This window comes from Panthera onca, chromosome E3 (genome assembly GCF_046562875.1).
Source record: "Panthera onca isolate mPanOnc1 chromosome E3, mPanOnc1 haplotype 2, whole genome shotgun sequence".
Taxonomy (NCBI): Eukaryota; Metazoa; Chordata; class Mammalia; order Carnivora; family Felidae; genus Panthera; species Panthera onca.
Window position 1 is genome coordinate 3,688,258 of NC_138354.1, and position 26,350 is coordinate 3,714,607.

The 26,350-nt window shown below is 48.9% G+C and overlaps 1 long non-coding RNA gene across 1 annotated transcript in view; it reads left to right on the top strand.

Moving 5' to 3' along the window:
- The first annotated feature begins 2,994 nt into the window (after positions 1 to 2,994).
- The window catches only part of LOC132689658 (uncharacterized), a 50,248-nt gene continuing 26,892 nt past the window's right edge, over positions 2,995 to 26,350 (top strand). The window contains exons 1-2 of the long non-coding RNA XR_009615093.3: positions 2,995 to 3,181; positions 24,528 to 24,752. This is a non-coding gene — a long non-coding RNA (uncharacterized LOC132689658). The remainder of the gene's footprint in view (positions 3,182 to 24,527; positions 24,753 to 26,350) is intronic.

The window sequence follows — 26,350 nt, forward strand, 5'->3', positions numbered from 1 at the left end:
TGTAATTTTACATTTTTCTAGTAGCCACATTTTCAAAAGTGGACCGCTATGGAACCGCCGTCTTAATCAGCCACAGTTTAGTCCCATGAACATTTACCCACTGACGCTGTTTGTTTGTTTGTTTGTTTGTTTGTTTGTTTTTTAAGGAATGGGTCCCGGGCTGGCCAATACAGGGGGTGGTTCATCGTGAAATACGTGTCAAGTAAAACAAAACTTGATACGGCGAGATTAAATTGCTCCGTAAGCTGGAGCCTCGGCTAAAAGCAGAGCCCACGCATTGTGACTTTCAGTGTGATGTCACATAATAAGTGCTGAACATTTCCTCCTACCCAGGCTGTGTGGAACAAAGAGCAAAAATCTAGATCCATAATCAATACCATGAGCAATAAGACGTTCATTTAACTCAAAGAGGCGACAAATTACTAAAGGCTGAAATAAATCTTAAAGTTGAGTTACAAATAGCATATACTATCCTATGCCTGGCTTCATGGGTTAAGTTTCTAGAAACAACTGAATGAGGCTTTATGGTTTAAAAGAAACAAAGATTTATGGGAGAAATGCCATTCGAAGAACACAGACTGCGATTAGTCTATGAAAAATACACAACGGAGACATAACAAAATGACGTACCGAAGTGTCACTGTCCTCTGATTCCAAATCCCATAAAATGGCAGAAAATATAATTTAAAGAAAATAAACACATAATAGTACTACAGCAGAACTTTAGAAGGTTTTTCGAAGTATAGAAAGTTCACAGGATATGGGACGCCTGGGTGGCTCAGTTGGTTGAGCATCCGGCTGTTGATTTTGGCTCAGGTCATGATCCCAGAGTCGTGGGATCGAGCCTCAAGTTGGGCTCGGCACTGACCACGGAGCCTGTTTAAGAGTCTCTCTCTCTCTTTCTCTACCCCTCTCCCCTCGCACTCTCTCTCCCAAAAATAAAAAAATTAATAAAAAATAAAATAAAATAAAAAATAGGAAGTACACAGGATATGACACACTATAGGGGAAAAGACAACAAAAAATAGCCCAAAGGCAACACAAAAGCTAAAGCCATTCAGGGACGCTCCAAGCCCAGAGCAGAACCCAGAATTCCCGGCTGTCCACTGACTTCTCTATCACATTCTGTACCTCTGGTAAATATTCTCCTAAATAATTTAATACTTTAAAAGTAAGCTCAGATTACAAAACGTCGGCGTTAAAAAGCAAACAAGGGGTGCCTGGCTGGCTGTGGGAGGGGCATGTCACTCTTGATCTCAGGGTTGTGATTTGAGCCTCACATTGCATGTGGAGATTGCTTAAAAATAAAATCTTTCGGGGCGCCTGGTGGCTTAGTTGGTTGGGCATCCGGCTTCAGCTCAGGTCACGATCTCACGGTCCGTGAGTTCAAGCCCCGCGTCGGGCTCTGTGCTGATGACAGAGCCTGGAGACTGCTTGGGATTCTGTGTCTCCGTGTCTCTCTGCCCCTCCCCCACTCATGCTGTATCTCTCTCTCTCTCTCTCTCTCTCAAAAATAAACATTAAAATAAATAAAAAATAAATAAAATCTTTTAAAATGAATAAAATAAAAATAAAAAGATTCCCTCATAGGAAAGCATCCCAGTTCATTGCCTTTTCTTTTATATTTTATATTTCTTTTTTATTTCCCTACTTTCGAGTGTATTTTACATATGCATAATAATACATTTTTATGTATAATTTGTAGACATATATAATTTTATGTCCCGCTTTTCACTTAACCTTATATAAGTGTTTTTCATCTTGCCACTGACTCCTCATAGCTCTCATTTTTGATGTCTGCATAATATACTTTGATTGAATGTAGCATGGTCTATTTTCTCCTTTCCTTCTTTTTGACCATTTGGGTTGTTTCCAATGTGTGCTATTATAAATAATGCCGTAATTAACATCTCTATTTCCTCAGCTAAATTTAAATCTGTTTTATGAATTAAAAGCAGCTGAACTGACTTGTGTGTCATTCCTTTTTGAACGAAAACAGAATGTCCTGGTTTTGTAACAAGGAACGCTTCTAAAATTAGGCTTACGGATAGGGCTGTGTGACAAGTCGGAATAGCAATGGCAGAGTTCCTGAATCTTTTTAGACAATGTCTGCTTCGCTTACTTGTCCCTCTTTGGGGAATAGAGTAAGTCCCATGCTGCTTCAGCTTAAAATGAATCTCAAGATCGGTAACGTTAGCCTTGACAGGAGTAATTTTTTTTCAGACAGCAGCGCTTCTGGCTGATTTACTTCCTTCAGATCTTCCCGCACTTGACCAGGGTGAAGGTCAACTGCGAATGCATAATCTTCAAGCTATTTGAAATACTGGGTAACACTGAAAAGGTTTCTGTTTTCTCATAAAGTTTTTTGTTGCCCCAGATACAGAACGCCTTGTGAGAGTAAAGCAGATATGTGCGTAGAAGTGGAGGTGGAAGGGGAATGAGTTTTACAAAAGGACCAAGTACAAGTCGAAGAAACTTATTTTTTTTTAATGTTTATTTATTTTGAGAGAGAGAGAGAGTGCACGTAAGCAGAGGAGGGGCAGAGATAGAGGGAGACACAGAATCTGAAGCAGGCTCCAGGCTCTGAGCCATCAGCACAGATCCCGACGCGGGGCTCAATCCCACGAATCGGGAGATGGTGACCTGAGCCGAAGCCAAGAATCAGACGTTTAACACAAGTCAAAGGAGTTTAAAATTCGATATTAAAACCTCAAAACTCAACAGATCAGGTGACCAGTACGCCGATGCAGCTAAAAACGAATTCCTTCCTGGATAATCAAACCATTCCAAGAGCCACCTAATATGAATTTCATGTGCAGAGAATTATGGGAATGAAGGGGAGAAAAAATTAATAATAAAATTATCCACAGTTAAATAAACACATGAGTATCGGGGTTGAGTGAGTTCACTGGAAGTTGATCAGAATGCATGAAACACATAAGGACCTACAGAGCACCGCTGGGAAATTTCAAAACGTCAAGGATAAAGGGGAAGTCCTAAAAAGCAGACAAAAATAAAAGGAAACAGATTGCCTACAATCTGTCCATTGACTACAATGTTGTCAATTTGACAAAAGTCAAATTGGGTTCTATCTTCTCATTGGCAGCACTGGTGCTAGAAGACAACGGACCAACAAGCCGGAAAGTACGAGTATACATTACGCAATGGTTCCCACGACCAGGTTAGTTACCGTATCCATCACATCGCATAATTACGATGGTGTTTGGGGGGGACGGTGAGAACATTCAAGATCTACTCTCTTAGCAGCTTTCAAGTATATAATATGATGTTGTTAACTATAGTCACCGTGTTCAACGCGAGATCCCCAGAACGTAGCCATGCCATCATTGGAAGTTTGTGCCCTTTGACCGATGGGTCTGCCCATTTCCCCCCCACCCACCCCTGACCACCACCATTCTACTCTCCGTTTCTATGAGTTTGACTCTTCTTTTTTATTCCACATGTGAGTGAGGTCGTATCATATTTGTCTTTCTCTGTCTGACTTATTTCACTTAGCACAATGCCCTCAAAGTGTTCATCCATGTTGTCACAAATGGCATTGTGCCTTATCATTTTAAGGCTGAATGATATTCCATTTTATATGTATATAAACCACACATATCTCTCTCTCTCACACACACACACACACACACACACACACACACCCCACATTTTCTTTGTCTATTTATCCATTGATGGACACTTACGTTGTTTCCGTGTCTTGGCTATTGTGAATAATGCTAAAACAAGCATGGAGGTGCAGACACGTCTTGGGGATACTGCTTTCCTTTCCTTCGGATATATACCCAGAGGTGGGATTGATGGATCATGTGGTAGTTCTGTTGTTAATTTTTTGAGGAACGACCATGCCGCCTTCTGTAGTGGCTACACCAATTCACATTCCCACCAGCAGTGCACAAGGGCTCCCTGTTCCCCACATCCCCGTGGACACCCACTGGAACAGGTGTGAGGTGACCTCACTGTGGTTTTGATTTGCATTCCCCTGATGGTGGCTGATGTTGAGCACCTTTTTATGTACATCTTGGTCATTTGTACGGCTTCTTTGGGAAAAATGTCTGTTCATGCCCTCTGTCCACATTTTATTTAATCAGATTATTACTGATTATTGTTATTAACTTGCTGCTGAGTTGTGTGAGTTCTTTATGTATTTTGGACATTCACCCTTTATCAGATAAATGATTTGCAAGTATTTTCTCCCATTCTGTAGGTTGCTTCTTCTCTTGGTTGATCGTTTCTTTTGCTGTGCAGAAGCTTATTTTATTTTACTTTATTTTAATTTTATTTTAGAGACAGAAAGAGCACGCACAAGTGGGGGAGGGGCAGAAGGGGGGAGAGAGAGAGAGAGAGAGAGAGAGAGAGAGAGAGAATTTCAAGCAGGCCCCCCCCACCTCAGCACAGAGCCTGATGTGGGGCTGAATCTCACGACCCTGGGGTCATGACCTGAGCCAAAATCGAGTCAGATGCTTAACCAACTGAGCTACCCAGGTACCCCTGTGCAGAAGCTTTTTAGTTTTATGGAAGCCTGTGTGTTTATTTTCCTTTTTTATTTTTTGCTTATGCTTTTGGTGTCATATCCAAAACATCATCACATTATCGCCAAGTCCAATATCAAGGGGATTTTTCCCCCTTTTCTTCTTCTAGACCAGTTCCGGGTCTTACATCCAAATCTCCACCCCATTTTGAGTTCATTCTCGGGCGTGGTGTGAGATGGGGTCCGGTTTCAGTCTTTTACACGTGAACACCAGTCTTCCCAACGCTCCTGAAAATACTGTCTTTTCCCCACTGAGTATTCTTGGCTTCCCTGTCAAATACTAGCTGACCATATGCGCATGGGTTTGTTTCTGGGTTCTCGACTCTGTTCCATCAGTCTACGTGTCTGTTTTTACCGGTGCCGTGCACTCGGTGCCGATGACAGGACCAAGCCCGGTGGGGCGTGGCCGAGTTCTTGGGGGCACAGAGCTCTTTCTGGGGCTGTGGCAAGGACTGCACTTGGCAAACCAGCTGCCTGGGTTCAGACCCCTCCTTCCCAAAATCCTCACCTTGGTCTCGGGCTGGGCCGAGGCTCCAGTCTCCGACGTGGATTCCAGGGCTCCCACAAAGACGTGTTTGTCCATGAATGTTGGGGGCGGGGAGTACGTGTGAGGAACGTCTTATTCGACCATCTTGCTGGCATCACCCCAGGACTTTTTATTTCACACATTGGTTTCTGGACACCTTCGTCATCCCGGATCCCCTAATCCGATTACACTCCGAGTTTGTCTGGGATGTGTTTCCTCTTAAAACCGAACCGTCACGTAGGCTTATCCTGAAAGTGAGTTTTTGAAAATCACTCTGAGCCTTGACACTGCTTCCCAGCGTTTCGGAGGGACTTAAGTCACCAGGAGACGGGGACGAGGACCACATCCAGGCCCCAGGAAGGACACACACACCACGACACACCAAAATCAGACATTCGCCAAACCCATTCAGTGCTGTCCACAACTTCCCCAAGGAGATTGCCGGTCGGTTTCAAGCTTGCCATCCTCACGAAGGTCCTTGGCTCACCTCAGACTTGCCGTTCAAGCCCCCAGAGCGAGCCAGGCGGGAGGGGAAAGGACCCTTGTTAGCAAGTAGAAATGCAGTCCCGACGTGGCCCTGTCTTCTCATTTTCCCCAACATGTCGGAAACCCAGATTTTTGCTTTTTGGCCGGGGACTCTCCTGACTTCTGTAATTTGCCAACAAAACAATAAGATTCTTAAACATTCTACGAGCCAGCCAAAACAAATACATGCGCCCGATTCAGAACAGACTCGAAACCTCCGATTTCAGTGAAGTCTAATGCGTAATAAGGCACAAAGGCGATTAAATTTCCAGGGCCGGAACTTTGGATCCAGCAGACAAAGGGAGGCGGGGCCGGGGCGAGGAGAGTCACAGCCATCTCTTTGCCATGGAAACCCCAAGGGATGAGACTTATATTTTTTTCTGTATTAAGAGATCAATGGGAGATTAATAATAATCCCGTACATTGATGTAGCACTTCAAACCTGAGTGCCTGCTCATCTACAATCTCATTTGATCCTTATAACAGCCCCGTGAGCTTGTCAAGAACATCCAACACTCTCTCATCCGATTAAAGGGAGCCAAGGACTCACACAATTTCACTTAGAGAAAAAAAAGAGGAGAGACCAAAAGGTAACCTTTTCCAGCTTTCAGTGGCGATGCTCAGAAATAAGTCCTTGTTTCCCTGACTTTCACCTGCTCTCTCTCCTCCTCCCTGTGTTCAGTACGCCGCCCTGTTCCCTTGTTCCAGAAGGAGCAGCTCATGTTCACAGAGCAGAGGGCTCGGCAGCAGCAGGGGTCAGTCAGAGCTCTGGTGAACTAGAACCTATCTGGCAAGGTTTGCAATGAAAATACCACCTGGTGGTTGACGATCCAGAAATGACCCTCACTGACTTGTTGCTATGCAAAGAACCAAGCTTTGACTGACCTCACTCAAGTCCTTGGTCATAAAAATTTTTTTTAAAAATTCATTAACTGTAGCTAATCTTTACAATCCAGTGGCTCAGAGATAAGTGAGTCTCTTGTCAAAAGTGGGGTGAACATACCTGTTAGGATGGCTTCCACCCAAAGAAAAATAAACACAGAAAACCATAAGTGTTGCCAGGATGTGAAGAAATTGGAACCCTCGTTCCAGGCGGGCATGTGAAATTGGTACTGTGGTTGTGGGAAAAGTATGATGGTTCTGCAAAATACTAAAAAGAGAATGACCATATGGTCCTGCAATTCTCCTTCTGGGTATTCACCCTAAAGAGGAGAAACAACAGCCTCGAAGGGGTATTTTCACACCCATGTTCATGGCAGCGTTACTTGGTGACGCTGTTACAGGCGAAAGCCACCCAGTACCTGTTGACGGATGAACAGATAAGCAAAATATGGCCTATACATACGTGCAAAAGAATAGTACTCAGCCCTAAAAAGGAAGGAAATTCTGACACCCGCTCCAGTGCGGATAAACCTTAAGCACGTTGTGCTGAGTGAAACGTCGGTCCCGAAAAGACAAACACTGTGTGATTCTATCATGGAGTGCCCCTCGATTCAGAGTAGTCAAGTTCAGAGAGACAGAAGATGAAAGGGTGGGTCCTCAGGGCTGGGGAGGCGGGTGGGGAGTCCATATTTAATGGGGGCAGAGTTCCAGTTTTGCAAGATGAAGAGTTCTAGAGATGGATGGTGTGATGGCCACACAACAGTGCGAATGCTCTCAGCACCATGGAGTCTTCCTCATAAGAATGGTTAAGCTGTTATATGTATTTTATCACAGTCTATAACATCTTTTTAAGTGGGGTGAAGTCACACAACTACTGCAATCCCTCAGCCGAACCTGGGGCTTCACGATCCCACCGATTCCTGACTCCCTGGTGACCCTCTGCTGGTCTATACCAGAGTAGGGTAGACCTTTCTCTTTCCTGTCCCGGGGTTATCTTCCTTTCCTTATCCTACTTATTAACCAAACCCAGTTCGCACGTCAACTTTCCAAAGACTCTCCCATCTGACCACCTACAGCGTGCTGGGAGAGTTTACCAGTCTCTCTGGGAGCCACCCCTTTGCCCTGTCTGTATTTCTGTTGTTGTCCTTTCATATCTTGAGAGAGAGGGCAGCAGAGAGAGAGAGAGAGAGAGAGAGAGAGAATCCCAAGCAGCCCCCCCCCCCCACGCTGTCAGTGCAGAGCTGGTTGGAGGCTCAAACTCATGAGCTCACGAGATCATGACCTGAGCCAAAACCAAGAGCTGGACACTCAACTAACTGAGCCAGTCAGATGCCCCATCCTTTCAAGTACTATTATGGCGACTTGTTTGCTGGTCCACACGTGTCTCCCCGGTAGGCCAGGGCTGTTGTGGGGAGGGTGCATGAAGGAATGATGGTAACCGGGCAGTTTCTCAGCCATCCAGGGCAGAGAGCAAAGACCCAAATATTTGGAGATGGAATGTAATTCCAGTGGGCATATAATGACCATAAACATGCACGCTTCATGACTTTGTGGTGTGTATAGCAGAGGGTCGTAGACTTTAGGCATCTCTAGGGTCTTAGGAAGACTCCAAGGAAAGGCAAACTGGAGGAGATGGGTGGTTCCTGGCCCAGCTGAGTACTGTGTCCCATGGGGCAGGGGCCCACCGGGACTGGGAATGGTGGGCTGAGTAACGAAAATGCTTTCAAAAGACAGCCTTAGACACCCGTGAACACCTCACCTGACCCAAACCTTAAGGGTACCCGGGCCAGATTCCCAAGAAGAAGAGGCCCTACAGTGAACAGTAAAAAAAGACCAATTCAAAGAAAAAGAAAGTGATCCCGTCCAAAGGATATTTAAAAGCCTATTGAAAGGAGAGAGATACACAGAAGCAAGAAATGAATTCAGACACAGACCCACCTATGGGTAGCCTGTTGATTTATCACCAAGACTCCAAGGCAACCCAAAGGGAAAGAATCACCTTTTCAATAAACAGTGATGGCACAGGTCGATATCCTTACCTCACACTGTGTACAACAGCAAACTCAAAATGGATCCTAGGCCTAACTGTAAGAATTAAATTCCTAAACATCTAGAAGGAAAAAAGCATTGAAGAAAAAAGCCCTGTGACTTTGGGTTAGGCCAAAGCGTCTTACGTGTGACAACAAAATCACAATCCTTTTTAAAAAGGATAAATGAGACTTTATCAAAATGAAAAACTGTTGCTTTCCAAAGACACCATTAAGAAGACAAAAAGACAAACCACAGAGAAAGTTTGTTTTTTGTTTTTTTTAGAGAGAGAACATGCAAGCAGAGGGGAGGGGCAGAGGGGAGAGAGAGAAGGAGAGAGAATCCCAAACAGGGTCCACACTCAGCACAGAGCCTGATGCAGGGCTCGATCCCACGACTCCGGGATCATGACCTGAGCCAAAATCAAGAGCCGGACGTTCAACCAACTGAGCCACCCAGATGCCCCAAGAAGGTATTTTCAAATCATGTATCTGACAAAGAACCTGCATGATATGTAAGTCACCTCTAGGAAGCCCATAATAAGAAGACAACCCAATTAGAAATGAGTGAAAGGTTTGAAGAGACATTTCACCAAAAAATAGTTAATAAGCACAAGCAAAAATGCTTGGTATTATTAGTCATCAAGGGGACACGTGTTAAAACTACTGTGGAACCCCATCACACCTCCTGAGGGAGCTGTAATCGAGAGGACTGTCAGTTGGCAAGGACTTGGAGGGGCTTCAATTCACACACTGTCAGTAGGAATGTAAAACCGGAAAACACTTGGAAGTTGCTTTAAATGTTAAGCGTACACTTAGAAGCCAGCAATTCCATTCATACGTCTCTACCCGAGAGAAATGAAGACATATGTCCACATAAAGACTTGTGCACGAATGTTCGTGGTATTATGACTCATAATAGACAACCCATAGGTCCATCAACTGGTGAATAGATAAGCAAAAAGTGATACATCCACACATTGGGCTCTGACTCCCTAATAGAAAGGAAGAAATTGCTAATATATTAAACAGCACAATTGCAACTCAAAAGCATTATGCTCAACACGAAAGTCTACATGTTGTATAATTTCACTTATATGAAATTTCTAGAAAGGATAGCGCTTCAGAGATGGCAGGCAGACCAATAATTGCCTGACTTTGAGGTTAGGAACAGACGCAAGAAAATTTGCGGGGGGTGACAGAATTGTTCTAAAACAGGGTAACGGGTGGGTGCAGAAGATACTAATTTACTAAAAACCATTGAGCCTGCCCTTACAACAGTTGGGTTTTATGGTATATAAATTATACTTCAATAAAGCTGTTTAAAAACAAACAAACGTGTTCTATACGTTACCCAGAAACTCTGCACCCAAGAATCGATCCTTAATACACCTTAGCAAAAATGCAAAACGGCCGTGCGTTAATCTATTTACTGTAGCATTTTTTGTATACGCAAAAGACTGGAAACAACCCAAATGTCCATGAGTAGGGGACTGAGTCCTACTGTGGTAGACCCCTAAAATGGAGCATTTGGACGCTGTAAAAAGGCACGAAGCGGATTATAACATAATCTGTACAACAGATTCCCAAAAATATTGTTAACTGAGAAAAATAAAGCTGCAAAAGAGTTCGATAGTAGAGGAGTCTAAGAACAGGGGGTAGTAACGTATTTAAATATGTGTTTGCCTAGCCTTTCGGTAAAGAGACCTGTGCAGTCTGTATGTATTTTAAAATTTGCTTACAGGAGAGCCTCTCGCTGGCGCCCCTTCAGTCTGGAACAGTGGGGTGGCCGCCACCTTGTTAAATTCTGTGACGGTGACGGCTGTCACAGCTACCCTGTGTAAGACTTACGGCCACCAAAAAGAGGAGTCTCCTCAACCTCGTCACCTGGGGGTCAAGGAGACGGGGTTCGGCGAGGAAAGCGGACCTCGGCGCTGTGCTGGTCAGTGCTTCTCGCCTGGCCCCCCAAGAGGAAAACCCTGACTGGCGGTGTTGGCCGGCTTCTGTGGTGCCGGTGCTCCCATCAGAGCCGATTCCACGCTAACATCGTGACATCCCCGAGCCCGGCCACGATCGGCTCTCCTGGGATCCAGACCAGCTTCAGCACATGGCTGGCGACGAGCTACCATCTCGCACATCTAACTGGCAAATCAAAAAGCCTGACGACACCGGGGGCTTAATAGAAAGATGCATTAAAACGTGCAAGCTCTGTACATTGGTCCCGCGGCTTTGGAGAGCGCTGTGGCTTGATCTGGTACGGCACACGCACGCTGCGGTCCAAAACTGCAGCCTTCCACCAGGAAATGTACAGGCATCTTTGCAACACTGTTGGTAAGAGCAGAAAAGTGGACGGGGCGCCTGGGTGGCTCAGTGGGTTCAGCGTCCGAATTCGGCTCAGGTCACGATCTCGCCGTTTGCGATTCCCGAGTTCGAGCCCCGCGTCGGACTCTGTGCTGACAGCTCAGAGCCTAGAGCCTGTTTCAGATTCTGTGTCTCCCTCACTCTCTCTCCGCCCTCCCCCACTTGTGCTCTGTCTCTCTCTCTCTCTCAAAAATAAATAAACATTAATAAAAAAAAAGTGGAAACAACCTAAATGTCCATCAGTAGGGAAAAAATTATAAATAAATCATAGAATAGTCATTCGACAGAAAAAAGAATGCCGTCCAGCATTTACAATTAGTAAGCTAATATATGTGTCAAGATGTCTGTGGCTTGGAAAACACAACATTGAATGAGAAATCAAGCTCTAGGATGTTATGCATAACGAATAACTTGTGTAAAAGTTGAAAATGCATGAAATGATAGTCTGCAATATGGTATAGAAATACATATTCATTGAAACGTGATGAAATCATTTTAAATAGAGTAGGCAAACACATAACAAATTTATGATGATACTGCCTCCGGGGAGCGAAAAAGAGAGATTGAAACTGGGGAGGGGTACAGAGGGTATTTCGTCTCTATCGCATTAGCCTGAGGCCCTTAAATATTAGAAAATATTGATCTGAAATCAAAACAACACATTAATGGTTTAAATTCTGGGTTCTGAGCAGTAGGGTGTGGTGCTGGCTACCTTTGCCTTTATGTTTTTCAATATTTCAAAAGCTCCTTCCAAACATTGAGGCACCTCTTTTGTTTTTAAAAAAAATGTTAATGTTTATCTTTGAGAGAGAGAGGCAGAGTGTGAGCGGGGGAGGGGCAGAGAAGGACACAGAATCGGAAGCAGCTCTAGGCTCCGAGCTGTCAGCACAGAGCCTGACGTGGGGCTCGAACCCACGAACTGTGAGATCGTGACCTGAGCCGAAGTCGGACGCTGAACCGACTGAGCTACCCAGGCGTCCCAAGGCACCTTTTTTACGACCGAGATTGTCGATTCTGTCACCGTTCACTGGCAGGTCCCACGGGCCAGACATCCAGCCAGAGAAATGCCTGTAGAACACCCTCACCGGGGCACCTCCCACACAGGTGGCATGGGACCACGGAGGGCACGGCTTCATGCCCCCTGTCCTGACTTCCTCCTCCAAAACCTGGCGGCATCTCATGAAAGTGCCTATGGTGACATCTGTCACACTGTATATACACTAAAGACGTTGCATTAATAATAATAACGAGGGGCTCCTGGGTGGTCAGTCGGTTGGGCGTCCGACTTCGGCTCAGGTCACGATCTCGCGGTCCGTGAGTTCAAGCCCCGCGTCGGGCTCTGGGCTGACGGCTCAGAGCCTAGAGCCTGCTTCCGATTCTGTGTCTCCCTCTCTCTCTGCCCCTCCCCCATTCATGCTCTGTCTCTCTCTGTCTCAAAAATAAATAAATAAATAATAATAATAATAAAATAATAATAACGAGACCCCCTGAGTAGGAACACACTTGGCTCAGTTCTGCATTCCTGGGCCCTGGGTGCACCGCCGCGGTCACGCTGATTTTGAACGAATCATGAACGAAGGAATCATCTGTTCTGCGTGGCCACCTTCTAATTCAGTGATCTGGAGGCTCGTGTCCCCTCCCCCCAGATTCACAGGTTGAAAGCGTACCCCCCACAGTGGTGGTACTAAGAGGAGGGCCGTGAGGGTGGAGCCCTGAGGACTGGGGTTCACGCTCTTAGAAAAGACACCCCTGCCAGCTCCCTTCTGCTCCCGCCACGTGAGGTGCCAGGGGATGAGCCAGCAAGTGGCCTCGCCAGACACCGAATCCGCCGAAGTCTTGATCCTCGACATCTGGCCCCCAGAACTGAAGAAATGCACGCCTGCTGTTTATACACTGGCCCGTCCATGCCATTTTGTTACAGCAGCCAGAGTGCGCGGAGGCAGATGCGGGTGCAGAGGCCACACTACTCTGCAAACAGGCCACTTAAATAATCATTAGTTCCCGTTCCTGTGGCATGACACAAAGGCTCGTGGGCTTAATGACGCAAGCTTCTTGAAAGCCACCGCGATCAGGAGGGTCAAGCTTTGGCCAGTGTGGCCGTGGCCATGACAACGTGGTCTGGCTTTAAGCCCAGCGTTTCCTTCTCGTTCTTAACTCAAGATAAGTCTGTTCGCCAAAACTGCAAGACGTGAGGCCCAGAAACTTCCATCACTCTCGTTTCAATGTCAGAGACAGAGATATCACTCCACAAAAATACAACAGTATTGTGCCCACAGAATGGGGGCCAAGGGGGGCCCAAGAAAGGACAATGCAAGGGATGGGCAGGTGTCACGGCAGGACATACGTCCTGATGCAAATTAGTAAAGTGTGTGCCAGGAAAACCGTCTTCTTCGCAGCAGAGTCAGGCGTGGGGGAAGAACTGAACCTCAGAAAGTATCTTCAGGAATCCAGGGACTGAGTCATTCAGCAAGTTGGCTCTTCAGCAAATAGATCTGTGCTAGGGGCGCCTGGGTGGCTCAGTCGGTTGAGCGTCTGACTTCGGCTCAGGTCACCATCTCGCGGTCCGTGAGTTCGAGCCCCGCGTCGGGCCCTGTGCTGACAGCTCGGAGCCTGGAGCCTGTTTCAGATTCCGTGTCTCCCTGTCTCTCTGCCCCTCCCCTGCTCATGCTCTGTCTCTGTCTCAAAAATAAATAAACGTTTAAAAAAACTTTAAAAAAAAAATAGATCTGTGCCAAACCAGGCAACTTGCGTTGCTTCTGCAGCCGACAAGAGCCTGCACAGCAAGTACGAATCTCAGCGACCTTGGCCAGCACTCTAGGTGGCTCAGTGGTGTCTCGTATCACAGGAGAGCGTCAACTGCATTAACGTCCTCAACGTCACCAAAACCCCACTATAGGTGCCATTATCATCCCTGTATCACAGATGGGGAAACTGAGGCTCCCCAGCATTGAATAACTACATCCCCCAGCTTTCAGGTGGCCGAGCTGGCTAATGAATCCAGGGAGACGCTGCCCCTCAACCCGCACAGCCCACTGGCGCCAGGGACCTCGATGTCCCAACACAACTGCTGGGATCCTGCCCTTTAATGTGTGTGCACACACCCCGTACATATTCACACACACACACACACACACACACACACCTGTATGCACATCTGTACACACACACACTTATACACAAACATACCCATATTGATGCACATACACCCTTTTACACACACACACCTGTAAACAAACACCCATCTGGATGGACACACACACACACACACACACACACACACCACAACCACCACCACCATGGAATTTTGTGAGCTGGATGCCAAACCAGCTTGAAATGGACCACAATGGGAGTATTTATGTCACAGAAATACACGATAAATCTGCTCTTTTCTGAGAGAGCGACAACGTTGCTTTACCTCACTAGATATGGGTAGATAGAGAAATATTTCCATTATTATTTATATTTCTATTTATTATTTATATCAGTTCTGTGTGAATATATTCAACTTTCCTCTCTTTGGCCACTGAGAGAAGATGAAGAGGGGTGGAGGGAGGGGCACCCCCGCTGGCTGTGAGCAGCCCAGCCCCACACTCCACCCCTCCCTCGGCCTCACCAAACCCCAGCGCACCGGTAACCACCGTGATCTAGAAATATCCTACATGCCTTCAAGTCCATAGACTGGACTACAGAAATATTCATGTATACTTTTTTTTAATAAATATTTTTTAAGTTCGTTTATTTATTTTGAGAGAGAGAGCCGAGCAGGTGAGGGGCAGAGAGAGAGAGAGAGAGAGAGAGAGGGAGGGAGGGAGAGAGAGGGAATCCCAAGCGGGTTCCATGCTGTCAGCACAGAGCCTGATGTGGGTTCGAACTCACAGATCATGAGATCGTGACCTGAGCCCAAATCAAGAGACAGACACTTAATGGACTGAGCCACCCAGGCGCCCCAATCTTCTGCATATTTTTTAATTTTTTTTAATGTTTATTTATTTTTGAGAGAGACAGAGACAGAACACGAGCAGGGATGGGGCAGAGAGAGAGGGAGACACAGAACCCGAAACAGGCTCCAGGCTCTGAGCTGTCAGCAGAGCCCGACACAGGAATTGAACTCATGAGCCGTGAGATCATGTCCTGAGCCGAAGTCGGTCACTCAACCGACTGAGCCAGCCAGGCGCCCCTCTTCTGTATTTTTTTATTGAAAGAAAAATCTTGGCTTAATGTTAAAACATAAAACAAACAAACCTCACACTTGCAGAGAAAGTAAGAAAAGTTGAACAGAAATGGTTTCCCCACCGATGGCCCCATAGCCCACTTTTCAAAATGACATATTTAATCCAAAATTTCAATAAGGGATTTGGGGCTTTTAATGAAAAGTGAATCACGTGGGAAAGAGGTAATGACATGCATTGATGGGCAAACATTACAAGGGCTTGAAATAATGCATTTTATGCACTTAAAGGGGACGTAAGGAGGGGAAATGGAGAAGAAGGGTAATCACGAGACAGAAAGCCATGCTGGGGGTCCCTGGGCACCAATGGCCGCAGATCAGTGACGCCCTGCAGGTCTCCCGGCCTGACTCACATTCGACCTGGTGACTCATGGGATCCAGGAAGGGAAGGCTCCAGAGGCCTTCGCTAGAGGGCTTCATCCCAAGGGGCTCTCGACAGAGACCGTCCACACCACAGGGGCCTCATCCTAGCAAGCCTGTCAGCTGGAAGTTTCCAGAACTCACCCCCACATTGCTTTATAAAACATCTTGCATCAAAATCACAAAATCCCTGGGAGAAGAAAGAAAACATATTACTAATCTAAATGTAACGAGCCCTGCCCCTAATGAGGACAGAACTGACCCAGAGCAGATGAAATGCGACTTACTACCTGTCACCGCAGGGGTTCGTGACGTCTTACGGAAAAGGAGAGAGGACACAGGAAATATCGAAACGGAGAATTTCAAGTCTCTCTCGAACTGTCTGCGAGTACTGTAGAGTCCGAACATCTTAGCCTGTCTGTGAAGACCGCATAACCCCGTGCTTTCTGACGTGTTTGGTGGGACGTGGGTTGTCTCTAAATCTCATAACCGTCTGAATTCTTACCTCCAGGGCCACGTGGGAAAACGGATGCTGAGGGAAAGCCAGCGTGGCCTGCACGCTCGGAACCCCCAGTTACCACCCTGTTCACTGATCTCAGGAGCCCTGCTAGATTTCCAGGGGATTTAGGAAATTAAGACACCGGTGACCTCTTTCAGTCTAGCAGATTTCCATTAAGTCTGAGACGTGTTTGTTGATTGAGAAAGTGATGGACGGATGAATGAATGAATGAATGAATGAATGACAAGGGAGACTTGCCCTCCAGTCGTCCACCGCAAATGGACAAGAGGGGACAGTGTCACCTCTCCAAAAAAGATGGAGCTAATGTTAAAACACATGCTCTGGGGCGCCTGGGTGGCTCAGTCGGTTAAGCGTCCGACTCTTGGTTTCCACTCAGGTCATGATCTCACAGTTCGTGAGTTCCAGCCCCAGTCTGGCTCTGTGCTGACAGCGTGAAGCCTGGTTAGAATTTTAGAATATTCTCTCTCTCTCTCTCTCTCTCTCTCTCTCTCTCTCTCCACCCCTCCCCCCCCCCCCACACACTGTTTCTCTCTCAAAATAAACTTAAAAAAAGAATACAGTTATTTTATTTATTTTTTTTTTCTTTTTTTAATGTTTTATTTATTTTTGAGACAGAGAGAGACAGAGCATGAACGGGGGAGGGGCAGAGAGAGAGGGAAACACAGAATCGGAAGCAGGCTCCAGGCTCTGAGCCATCGGCCCAGAGCCCGACGCGGGGCTCGAACTCACGGACCGCGAGATCGTGACCTGAGCTGAAGTCGGCCGCCCAACCGACTGAGCCACCCAGGCGCCCCTACAGTTATTTTAAAAATAAATAAAACACTTGCTCCGAGTTTTCACTTCTGTCACTTAAATAAATAACACCAAAACTACCCGTCGCTGAGTTCCGGCTGTGATTTTGATGTTTTCACTGTGCAAAACAGGGTCCCAGAATTGTGAGTCTGGGGGTGCGTCCACGAAGGAGTTGATCTGGGAAAAGTGGAAAGGAAATTATTGTTGTCGGGGTTTTTTTTTTTTTGGTTTTTTTTTTTGGGTTTTTTTTTTCGGAGGAAGGAAGTCCAGGAAGTTCTTAGGCAGTAATTGGGCACTGAGGGCCTGAGCGGGAGAAGTGGGATTTCAGAAACAAGGCTCAGGTCAGGTCTGCAGGAAAGGAAATCCAAAGCGGAGAGCCTCCTGCAGTAGAGACCCTGGCTGCTGGCCTTCTGGTCGTGAGCGCCTAACCTTCCGCGCAGGGGCCCGGCCTGGGGCGAAGGATCACAGCTGGATTAGCCTCAACAGCCCCACCAGCATTCCGTCTGTGTGTCTGCGAGTCTGTTGTTACATTAACTTCCTAATAATTTTGCCAAAGCATCTCTTTTCTAGCGTATCAGTGATTCTCCCTTTGTGTTAAACACACACACACACACACACACACACACACACACACACCTCATTGGGAGGTTGAAACTTGAAATCAATAGACAAGCACCATCTCACCTCAGTTACACTCCCTCCCTGCTCAAGTCAGCCCCAGGGCGCCTCCTGAGAAGGTGCCCGAAGAAAAGCAGCCTTGGAAATAAGGGGGGGTGGGGGGGGGGGGGAGTTTGCAAATGTGTGCAAACTCCCCAAAGGTGAATCTCGGGCTGCTCGGGAAACTGAAGTTCCAGAACCATCCAGGGAAACAAGGCTCCTTAAGAGCGTGTGCCAGGAACAGAACAGCCTGACTCTAGCACACAGAGCTTGACGAGCCTCTACCAGGGTCCCCCTGGACGCGCTTCTCCCAATACCAAGTACGATTGTGCCTCCCTGGGAATCTGCACCTGCCAGGAAAGAAAAAAGCCTCTCGGTGATGCTTACAAGTTGGAAGAGGAAGTCCTGGGCTGAATCAGCCAGAGGGCCGGGCTGCCAGCTGAGGGGAAACCTGAGACTCCTCACAGCAGACAAGAGAGCCCTGGGCTACACCTGGCCACTGCTGGGTGGGGCCTCTGGCACCATTTCTGCAAAGTCTGAAACCCCAGAACTTCCCCCCGCGAAAAGGAGCATTTTTACTAAGGAACTAAGCTGGGATTTGCAACCATACGCAGCAAAAGAGGGGGTTCAGACAGCACTCACCCAGCAGTAATAGCCCAGGGGGAGTTCTCTTCTAGGCAAAAAGGGGGGAAATGTCTTTTTGTTCCTGTGATGGTTAATTTTATGGGTCCCCTTGGCCAAGCCGCTGCCCAGTTTTTGGTCAGCTGGCCAGATGAGCACCCCCACCCCCACACCGAGGCAAGTGATGAGCTTTACGCCAAGCCTACGGACCTTCCTACAATTGTGTGCTTAAACTAGCCCCCAAGCAGAATCACATTCAGGTGTGCAAGCTCTTAAAGGAAAAAAAAAAAAGTACCATGATGCATCTCTTCTCAGAAAGCTCCAGACGTGAGGCAAAGGTGAGTTAAGCAACCTTCCCGTGAGAAGCACTCCGCCGTGTATGCACGTAGCTGGGCGGTCGCGTTGTGCACCTGACGCCTTCACAGTGTCCTTTGTAAATTACATCTCAGTAAGCCTGGGAATAAATAAAAATAAGAAGGTGCCCTCTACCAACACGAGGGAAGAAACCAAGAAAGGGAAAGCCCCAAGGTCGAGGGACAGGTAAACCAAGGTGAGGCTGAGGTTTGCTGATTGGTCACGGACATCACATCATCATTTTTGAGGCCTTCCCTTGGGCCAGGTAATGATTTTTGGCCAGCGGTGAAGCCAAGGTTGTGGAAAAACCCGCTTGCTGCCCGCTTTCCCGGGTAAAATTAATGAGCTTGTCTTATCGTCAGAGACCCAGAGTGGCTCCAGGGAGCAGTCGGCCCGGAGCCCACCCCACGCCCCTCGCGGCACCAACAGGGAGCAGAAGGTAGTTGGGAGAGCAGAGTCTATGCCGGAGCTCGGCTGGTGCTGCCCCACAAGGAACGGGCGCCTCTGTCCCCTGTGCTCGGGTGGTCGGCCCGTTCAGTCCCATGGCGGGGGGCATTGTAGTTCAGGCACACAGCAGTGTCCCCAAGGAGGGAATGTCTCGGGTCCCGGGGAGTGGGGGGGTGGGCAGGAAGCTTTCAGGTCAAGGTCGTCTCTGTCTTGCATTTTGTGTTACTCAGCGTCGTCCCTTGTATGACATCCACCGAGAAAGTCCTTTTATAGTTTAAAACCAGAAAATGACAAACAAGCCAGCTTTATTCCCCACTAAATAACGTGACTCGGGCAGTGCTATTTCCCTCACTGCCCAGACCACTAGGATTTCCGGTGCAAGTTTTAAAATGTAATCACAGTAGCTTAGTCCTTGAGGAATCTTACTTGTTCTTTTTCATGGCTTTGATTCGTTTTTCTTTTCCCATAATCTTATTGGACCTGTCTCTTATTCTAAGCGGTCTTACTATCTCCCTGGGAGTCTCCAAGCCGGGCCCATGAACACCTGACGACGGACGGTTTTGGGAGCCAGTTAGTAAAATTTGCACGAAAGAGAGCCATGAAGGCATGTCTGGAGAAACGGTTTCGGGCGCCTCATTTACGGGGAACCGGGAGAAGAAGGGGAGTCAGATGCTCAGAGCATCGTGGCCACGACGTGGCCCATGAGACATTCAAGAGGAGAACCAACGTGATCAAGGCCACACTACGAGAAACAGGAAGGAAGGAGGGGGAAAGTGGGAAACACAACGTGAGGTCCATCTGTGCGGTCCTGGGAAATAAGGGCGTCTCAGGAAAGTGGGAACAAAGGGGTGCAGATAGGAAGCTAATTATAAACACGAGTGATGTTTTGATGCAAGGAACATAGTATTTTCATACTACGCCTAGTGTTAGATTTACAACCTGAAAAATATTCCGAGTCTGAGGGTTCGATAAAGCCTTGTGAAAGCAGATGACGGGCCTGCCCGAGGCCGCTGTCCTTGAATATGGAGAAGGGATGTCTGCATCTGATTTTTGATAAGGAATTTTCCCAAGTCTTCTGCAGGGCCCGAGGGGTGAGAGCGGGGATTTGCAGCCTTCGTTCTCTGTTGCTGCATCTGACAGTAAATCCAAACCGAAAAAGGCAGAAGCGTGTAGCTTCTGACCTATCTCGGCCTTCCAAATCCCAAATGAAACGCGAAGGCGGATAAATTACAAGGCAGGTGGCGGCCATGCCTAGATCTCCAAAGTAGGCCTTCCGTAATGGATGATGTTATCATAAAGAATCAAAACTTTCGCAGAGATTTAAATAGGAGAGTCCGCCCAATTTAGAAGCAGGTGAGGGAGGGAGGGGACCTCCGGCTTTCCAACGACCTTTTAGCCAAAAGAAGGGAATGTATAAATATCTCTCCTTGCAACATCTTTCCCCCGGGCTCCCTCTCATTCCTGGATACCGCCCTCTACCTGCCAGATGGTAATTCACGTGTGGATGACAGGAATCCCAAACCTCCTGGTGCGGTTGTGTTTTTCACATCATTTTAATAGCCGTCGCTAAGAATTTAGTACCTGTCTGCTGCATACGGGGCCTCCTTCAGTTCCAGGCGCTGGACGCAACCCAACTGTCCATTCCCGTTCCCCCCACCCAGGATAGCGGCCAGTCGATCGGACCTCCAACCCCCGGATCTGCAGCTGGGAGCCTAGAGCTAACGCTTGAGAAGTTTCTCTGTAAAGGTGTGTGTAAGTTCAAAAATAGGACGACCAAGGTTGGGAGGAAAACACATTAGCAGACGGAAGTTACCGGCATAATCCTAAGTGGGAATAGTTGACCTCCTTCTCCAGGCTACGTGACCCCGCTGTCTGCCAGGCAGTGAGAGAGGAATCTGTTCAAGCGCTTTCCTCGTCCTCGGCGGCCACAGTGTCGCTCATGAAGATACGCCCCAGCCCGCACTGCAGGCCCCCGCGAATGTGACCTTACTCGGAGACCGTGTCCTTGAGGCCGTGATGAAGAATCTTGAGATGAGCTCATCCTGCGTCTGGGTCTCGTACCCGATGGCCAGTGTCCTTGTAAGAGAAGGAAGCGAGATTGGAGACAAGGGGCGCCACACGGATGAAGGTTGTGTGAAGACGGGGGGCAGAGATCGGAGCAACGCGGCCACAAGCTAAGGAAGCCCAGGGGCCCCCGGAACCTGGAGGAGGCAGGAAAGGATCCTCCCCTGGAGCCCTCAGGGGAACGTGGGCCTGTGGACGCCTGGATTTTGAAACTGCGGGAGAACACGTTTCTGTTTGAAGCCCCCCAGCTCCCAGCTTTAGCAGTAGGTCATTTGTAAGAGTACTATTTTGAAAGACGAAGGCAAAATGCAGTCAAGCGTTCAGGTAACTGGGCAGACAAGACTTGCTCATCAGAACGTGAGGGTGGCATGGGGCTCCCCGTGGTGACCTGGCCGGGCCCTGGCACACAGGAGGTGGAAGCATCCTTTTACTGGGGGACAGATGGGTCACCATAAAGGAGGAGGACGTGGCGCCTGGGTGGCTCATTCGTTAAGCATCTGACCCGGACTCAGGTCACGATCTCACTGTCTGAGCTCAAGTCCCACATTGGGTGAGCTTGAGCCCTGCTTCGGGTGAACCCCGCTTCTCTCTCTCTCTCTCCCCCTGTGCCCCTCTTGGGATTCTCTCTCTCCCTCTCTCCCTCTCTCCCTCTCTCCCTCTCTCCCTCTCTCCCTCTCTCCCTCTCAGAAAATGGAGGAGGGCCATCAGGACCACCAGCGAGTCATGCACCAAAGTGGGGTTCTGCAAAAGTCAGAGTTACTTACGGAAATGGCAGGAGAAGCCAGAGGTAGAGCATTGTCAACGAGCAGAAGGTGACAGCCTGTGTCCACCACCCTGGCCGCTTCCCCGTGCCGGTCCTGCTGGATCGCCGGCTTCGTCTTCTCGGGAGCTTCTCTGGCCTCAGACGCTCACAGCCACGGTCTGCTGCGGCCTCAGCCACGCACACTGGTCCACGCCAACCCCTCAGAGCTCTGCGGTCCCAGGGGGCCCCCGGACAGCAATCACTGCCCACCCCGAGGCTGGCCCTCCAGTCCTGGCAGGATTCCACGTGTAAGGAGTGACTCCCGCCACGAGGATGAGCCGTCCACGGAAAAGACACACAGGCCGTGTGCTCGGCTCAGCCAGCCCTGCTCGTGGGTCCACGACACGGGAGCCGGTCGGAGCTGCGTGGTTCCCCGAGCTGCCGGGGACAAAGCTGGCCGGTGCCACCAGCTGACACTCCCCAGACTCACCCAGAGCATCAGGGGCTCTACGCACCAGGCTCGACTCCCGAGGGATACTTCTCTCCAACCACAAAGTAACGCTCATCAAAATCTCTGTATGCCAAGAGCCGTAAGAGTGTCCATCGTTGGGGCGCCTGGGTGGCTCAGTGGGTTAAGCGTCCGACTTCGGCTCAGATCGTGACCTCATGGGTTCGTGAGTTCGGGCCCCACATCGGGCTCTGTGCCGACGGCTCGGAGCCTGGAGCCTGCTTCGGATCCTGTGTCTCCCTCTCTCTCTGCCCCTTCCCCGCTCATGCTCTGTCTCTCTCTGTCTCTCAAAAATGAATAAACTTTTCAAAAAAGAAAAGTGTCCGTCGTGATGCAACCATTCATTCAACCAACGTGTTCTTAGAGCCTCCTGGGTGCCCTGCTGGGCACCACGAAGGGGTCACAAAGAATTTGAGAACTGGCATAGCAGACAGAAGTGTTCAGTCTCCAGCCTCAGAGAGAAAAGCGTAGACTTTGGGGGATTTTAATATTAACATAATTCATCCAATTACTCACTGAACTATTTATCAAGTGCTGGGCACTCTATTAAAAGCGGAGTCTCCAGTTCTAGAAAACAAGTTTCCTGCCCTCACGGAGCTCGCTCAAAACCGACAGATGAATTAATAGAAATAATCGTCACAACAATAGCAGCAAAGCTCCCCTCTGCCGAGACGGGCGCCGAACCCCCTTGTCCCTGCCCCGAGACAGGGTGGGTTATCACTTCCGGATTCACTGATAAAGAGACAGAAGCGCAAAGAATTTCAGGATCTGTGACTCCCAGAAGCGTTCTTCGTCGGCCGGTGGTTCATTTTTTTAACGTTTGGAACCATGCGGGGGACGTTATGACTTCTGACTACCCTCTTCCTTCTTGGATGTTTCGTGGCTGGACTCGCCATTTCTTCGGGTGAAAGTTCATCAGACGTTACAAGTTAAACACAGGCAGTGGGAGAATAGTCAGGCATTTCCTCTCGGGCCGTTGATAATAATTGAACAATTTTGTCTTAATCAAAAATCTTGCCAGGGTCACAGAACTCGTAAGTGGCAGAGCCGAGCCTCGACCCCATTCAGCCTGCCCCACAGCTTGTCCTCTTGACCATGACATTTGCTAAATTAATCACATAAAGTTGCTTTGCTACAGCCAGAAGCTTCAGCTCACCACAATTAAGAAGGATGGATTTAAAGGTGCAGGGCTCACCCCTCCACCTGGCTCAGAGAATATGCCGCAATGCGATGCGACACCGTTTTTGAATTATTAACGAATGCCCTTCTTTTTCTTATTGGGCTGAAATTCACATACATAAGACGAACTTTTTTAGAGGGTGAAGTCTGGTGGAATTTGGCACATTCACAATGGGATCGAGCCATCACCTCCGCCTGATTTCAAAGCCTCACTGGTTACCTTTTCGTGCCTGATAGTTCCTTCGACCTTGCCGGTCGTGCTTCAGTAAATAAATGGCAAAGCAGAAATGCGGAAAGAAAGTGAGTCATAGCTACCCTCTGAGAGATTGGCCCCCCAAAATTCGCGAGTTCAAGTCCTAACCCCCAAAGGTGATGGTGTTAGGAAGTTGGGCATTTGGGAGGTGCTCGGGTTGTGAAGGTGGAGGGTTCTTATAACACGGGATTCACGTCAAGAGGCCCCACAGAGCTCCCCGCCCCGCCCCCCCCCATAAGGACACGGCGGGACAGGCCGCCATCTATGAACCAGGAAGGCCTTCACCAGAACATGACCATGCAGGTGGCTTGAACCTGGACGTCCAGCCTGCAGGACAGTGAGAAGAGCTACCCCACCCCCTCCCTGTTGTGGTATCTGAACAGACTGAGACGGTCATTTCTTGGCTTTTTGAGTTTCAAAAGCCTGGGCCCCGAGAACTAGAATGTTCTCTCACACGTAGATGAGATTGGAGAAACAAGATGAATAGGGTACTCCCGGCTGGGAGGAGGTGGAGAGAAGAGGAGGGCATTAAGGTCGAGGGGACAGGACCTGGAGGAGCCACGTGGACCAGAGAATGTCCACCCCCAGGGCTGCCCGTTTGTACCGTTCAGGAGGCTTCTAAGGGACAGTTCGCTAGCTGTCCTTCCTTTGGAAAGCAGCGAAACGCCCCCCTCCCCGCCCCCACCCCTATTTTTAAAAACCTTTTACGGAGGCGTCACCTACGTGCAGATGTAAACAGAAGACAAGCGTGAAGCTCAGTGTATTTTCCCAAACCCCATCCGGCCGTGGACCCAGATCCAGGAGGAGAAGGTGACGGGAACCCCAGAAGCCTCCCGGGCCCCCTTCCGGTCAACTATGCCCCCAAATGCTACCCTCTCTCTCGATTTCCAACAGCACAGATGAGCTGAGGCTGGTTTTGTGTTTTGCAGAAATGCAATCACACGGATGACTCCAACTCTGTCTGCCTTCGTTCACCCCCTGAACGTTACGTTTGTGACATTCATCCACGTGTGGCGGTAACTCCTTCATTTCCACCACCGGGCAGCAGTCCAAGGTGTGACCGTGCACAACGCACTCAACCGCCCCCTACCGGCGGCCACGCAGTTTCCGGCTTGGGGCCTCCCTGAACTGTGCCGCTGAACAGGAACGTGCCGGTACGTGTCTTTTGGTGAACCTGCGCTTGCGTTTCATTCGAGGGCGTGGCCCCGAGTGGGACTTCCGGGGTGTGGGGTGCAAACGGGTTCAGCTCGGGGAGGTCCTGCCAAACGGTCTTCTAGGGGAGTTTCACCAAAATTCACAGGGAAATGCAGAAGGCTGGACATGGACAGGGCGATGGTGGAGAAGGGGAAAGACTCAGGAGGAGGAGAAAGTCGGAGGGTTTGTGCTACCGAGTTAGACCTACGATGGGGCCTATCATACAGCGACTGTAACTGAGGCAGTGTGGAAATGATCAGGACAGGCAGAGGTGGGGGAACCTTTAAAAGAAAACCAAAAGCTGGGGCACCTGGGTGGTTCAGTCAGTTAAGTGTCTGATTCTTGGTTTCCACTCGGATTATGATCTCACGATTCATGGGTTCAAGCCCTGCATCAGGCTCTGCGCTGACAGCATGGAGCCTGCTTGGAATTCTGTCTCCTTCTCCCTCTGCCCCTGCCTTGATTCCATTCTCTGGCGCGCGCGCGCTCTCTCTCTCTCTCTCTCTCTCTCTCTCAGAATAAATAAATAAACTTTAAAAAAAAAAAAAAAAAAAAAAAAAAGCTCGGACTCTGAGCTAAAACCTGGATTTAGATCCCGGGTCCCCCATGAACTTGCTGGGAGCCAAGCCAGTCACCTCTGGGCCCAAAGTCCTTCCTCGTCCAATGGCTTGTAACAGTCAGCTCCGTGGAGGCGTTTGTTTTGTTGATGTGTCCATCATTTATGGAGGTGAGATTCACATCACATAAAGTGAACTGTTTTAAGTTGACCCATTCAGGGGCACTGAGTGCCCTTCCAGGGGTGAGTCCCCCACCCCCAGCACCTTCCCCGGCATGGAGTCGCTCTGACAGCAGAACGAGCTCACGCATGTGATGGGTCGGGAACACGGGGGCCTGCAGACGTAGGAGCGGCGCTCCTTATCAGGACCTTTTCCAACTGCATCAGGGCAAGGGTCACTTCCGGCGCCTCATCTGGGCTGGCTTTGCCTTCATCTAACAGATGGGCTGGTTGTCAGGCTCCGAGAAGCAGCAGCGGGGACCTCATGCACATGGTGGTGCAGTGGAACATTCCAGAACCGAGGCCCCCTTGACGTGGAGGAAAGCAGCAGGGGCCCTGACTGGAAACGGCCGCATCCCCCACAGGAGCCACTCGGTGGGCAGAGCAGCCTCCAGCCCTCCGTCTAAGACTTGGGTTCCACCTCCTTTCTGCTCTCAGTACATGGCTTTTCAGATCAATTGCCTTATGTTTTTAATTAATTTGAAGCTTAATTAGTTTGAGCTTTAGAGGGTGTGCAACGGTCCCAAAGACCCTCTCGGGATAAAAACACGGGAAGGCTCGGCCTAACCAAAGCAAGCCGTTCCCGGCAGCCGCCCGCACGGGCTCCCTGGCCCAAGGGAGGCCTCCACCCAGGAGGTGAGGCTGTGCGTCAGAGGCCGAGAGGTCAGGGGCATCCCAGGAGGCGCCGCCCCCCCAAGACCCGAGAGCCCAGATGGCGCTGTTCTGTGCGTGGATTCTGTGAGTCTGGAATTGGGCCGGGCGCAGCGGGGACAGAAGGGTCTG